This window comes from Gymnodraco acuticeps, unplaced genomic scaffold (genome assembly GCF_902827175.1).
Source record: "Gymnodraco acuticeps unplaced genomic scaffold, fGymAcu1.1, whole genome shotgun sequence".
NCBI lineage: Eukaryota > Metazoa > Chordata > Actinopteri > Perciformes > Bathydraconidae > Gymnodraco > Gymnodraco acuticeps.
In genome coordinates, this window is record NW_022990966.1 from 993,318 (window position 1) to 996,758 (window position 3,441).

The window sequence follows — 3,441 nt, forward strand, 5'->3', positions numbered from 1 at the left end:
TTGACAAAATAGCTGAAATTAGACATAATCAAACACCAGAAGAAAACCACACAGCACAACTTATGTTCATTTTGTACATGCTGGTGAGATCATTTGGAACAGACTCACGCAAAGCAAATAGTGATCTGCCTTTCCTTGCTGCCGACTCCAGGCAGGGATGAAAACCATGTCCTTGGTGGCCAATTGGTCAGCCTAGTATTTTAAACAAGGGATTTTAAGTTGCTGTATATCAATTTCAAGAAACATAGGTCTCAAGCAACAGGAACTTACTGGAAAACTGGCCAACACGTCAGCTGTTTTGGACTTCCAGGTAGGAACCACATACATATCCACGATGTATATATCTTTGCCCTATATTGATAGTTTTTCAAAAAAAATGAAATCTTCATAGAAGTATGTTCAACAACAAGAGACAACCACACTTCACGAGATTGGAGTTTCACCACTAAACAGCTATTTAGAAAATATGTGTTATTCAAAAGAAAAAAGCAGGCCAATGATGTCTGTTGAAAACCGTACATGTCTTTGGGTGGCTTCTTGTACCATCTTCAGGCACGTGTTTCCAATCTGAAACAGTAACAACAGTAAGTTACCTGTGCCATTTATTTGAGACAAGATGAAGTTGGGAGGAAAGCTCAAGTATACCTACATTTGACTCCATGCACTGAGGAAGACCCAGGCTCCAAAAGTCCTCTCTGGTCAGGCACACATCACCCTCCTTCACAATGACCTCTGCTCCAGGCCTATTGTGGTCTAGCACATAGCTGAGCTGCAAATAACAGATTGCAAAACATACTTCAAGCCAATAGAAAACATAGAAAAATTAAAATCAAAACAATGCACCTCCATCACTGTGCATGAAGTAAACATATATCTACCAGCTTGTCTTGAATCGGATGTAGATCCTTTGCGTATTTCGCACCAGAGAGGGCATACTGGTGGTCAGCAACTGACCCCTCCGAATCCAACTTCGGTTCAGCTGTTATTAGATAGACACAAAATAAACAGTATTATTGAAGTACCACACATGAAGTATACCTAAAATGTGTCCTTGTATTGATAATCAAAATACCTCTCAACATAGGCCTGATAAAGGGCTTCAGCTGAGACACATTCACACTCTGTCTCAGCTGAGCTCCTGTTGAGCTCAACAGGGTTGCCACACCCTTGTTGGTGATTGAGGAAACCACATAAGGGCCAAACCAGTTGCACTCCAGTTTTCCACCTTTTCGGCCCTCCTTCCTCTTATTCGCTCTTAGGACCTCATCTCCAACGTTAATCAGGAAAGATTTCACATTCTTTCCCTTGCGTTTTTCAAAAGAGATTTTCTGTCTCTGTTGTGCTATTTGGATGTTCTGGTAAATCTGAGAAAGATATGTAACAGTTATCATTTACAGTCCTTAACATACGCTTGCATTTTTTAGGAGTTATTATGTTTTAAATATTGCCATTTTATTCTCACCTTCGAGTGCAAATCTGCAATGGTTGCAGCCTTTGCCTCAAGCTGCTGTTCTGCCTCATCAGCAGGCACCAAAACAGAGGTATCATCCCTGTCATTGACTGTAGCATTTATAACACCCGGGACGCGAGGGTGCCTCCCAAACTGGGCAAAATAGGGCGTGCACTTGGTTGACCTCTGAAAGCATAAAAATTCCTTTTAGTATCTCTGTTGAGTATTGTTTCCATCTGCATTTGTTACAACATTGTACCTGCTTTGAGGTGTTAATGCTCGCCACAATGCCCCTCAGATGTAAATCCCAGTCATTCTGGTCCTCTCCACAGTACTTTGCAAGTGCTTTTTTTATGTTTTGGTTTGTACGCTCATCTTGGCCATTGCACTGGGGATGGTACGCTGAAGTGATGCAGTGTTTTACACCCAGTGCATCAAAAACACCACGGTTGACCTGCAGATGGTTTAGTGTACACCAATTACCAAATTACCTGAAAAATCGTATTACATTGTTACACATAACACATACACTGTATTAGATAGATTATTGTACCTCATTGACAAATTCCCGTCCTTGGTCGGTAATGATCTTCTCGACAAGACCGAAATCGAGAAGAATATTTACAATCTTTTTTGAGACCTCAACAGCTGTTTTGTGGTAGAGCGTTTTTGCTACCACCCACTTCGTGAACAGATCAGTCGCTGTTAGAATGTATCTGCAATATAAAATGCAGAATGTTGTAAATACATACAGAATCACTGTAAATGATTTCCTTTCTTTTTAAACCAGATTCTTCACGTTTAGAACCTTTAAAGGAGGTTACACATGCTTCAGCCCATCATGATAGTACCTTTTGCCCTTAGCAGTGGAGGGAAGTGGGCCAATGAGATCCACACATGTCTCACTCTGTTTCAATGTACACATACAACACATTTCTGTAGATCAATAATCAGTCAGTCAGTCAAAAACTCCCACCCATTTCTTCACGTCCTCCCGCATAGTGGACCAGTGGTACGTTGCCAAAACCTTCTCGGTGGTGCGCCTTCTCCCTGCATGACCTCCGGAACCCAGGTTATCATGGCACTCCTTCAGGACATTGATAATTTGGTCCTTGGTGCACACAACCATCCTCTCATTGTCCTTGTATGTGTAGTACAAATCTCCAGCTGGCACAACAGGAACAACAAAACAATCATTTAGACATGTGTAGAGATGACATTATGACTAAAAGCTGTTCAAGAAATCCAGTGGCAAATGTGGTTTAGACGTAACAACTACAGTAATGTAAAGTGTGTATAAAAAGAAAAAGGAGAAACAAGCTGTGGAGTCCTTGCGATTTACTGAAAAATGTTGGAATTGCAATATGATAAACCATTAGAGGTATGATCACTTTTGCACCAAAAAACACCATTAGATAAATAGATAGATAGATATATACTTTATTGATCCCTATAAGTAAAGGGATGTGATGATGTCACATGTACAGGGGGTTTATACCTCATAATAAAAACGTATGTTCGTGACTTAACCATGGTCTTATTCTGTTACTTACCTTTGATCAGGTATTGTTTGGATGCCCTCCGAATTAACGCCTTCCTTTTATCATGCTTTTCAGCGGCGATGGTGAGATTGTGGTAACCACCATTGAGCACGTACTGCTTTATCTCAGCATAAAAGCTCTCCATTTCTGTCATGAAAGTTAAAATGGTCGCGGTAATTATGGGGAAGCGGAGGGATCTAGATCGTTCACACATAACAAGCTGTACCGAGTTCCTCCGGCTGCAGTTCCGCAGACGGCCGGTGTGTGGCAGCATAGCGCTGGGAGCAGAGGGAGGTGAGTATATGACGGATATGACGGATGACGGATGCGACGGAAATACACCCGAACATATTTGGTAGGCCGAACATATCTGGTACTGACACCGGTGTCAGTACCAGATATGTTCGGGTGTATTTCCGTCGCATCCGTCATCCGTCATATTCGTCATAT

At 41.6% G+C, this 3,441-nt stretch overlaps 1 long non-coding RNA gene across 1 annotated transcript; it reads right to left on the bottom strand.

Annotated features, from left to right (window-relative positions):
- Positions 1 to 1,840: 1,840 nt before the first annotated feature.
- On the bottom strand, positions 1,841 to 2,487 carry LOC117558823. The gene is made up of 3 exons (XR_004570878.1): positions 2,427 to 2,487; positions 2,004 to 2,166; positions 1,841 to 1,904 (listed from the first exon to the last, which is right to left on the bottom strand). It is a non-coding gene; the product is annotated as an uncharacterized LOC117558823 (long non-coding RNA).
- Positions 2,488 to 3,441: the final 954 nt, after the last annotated feature.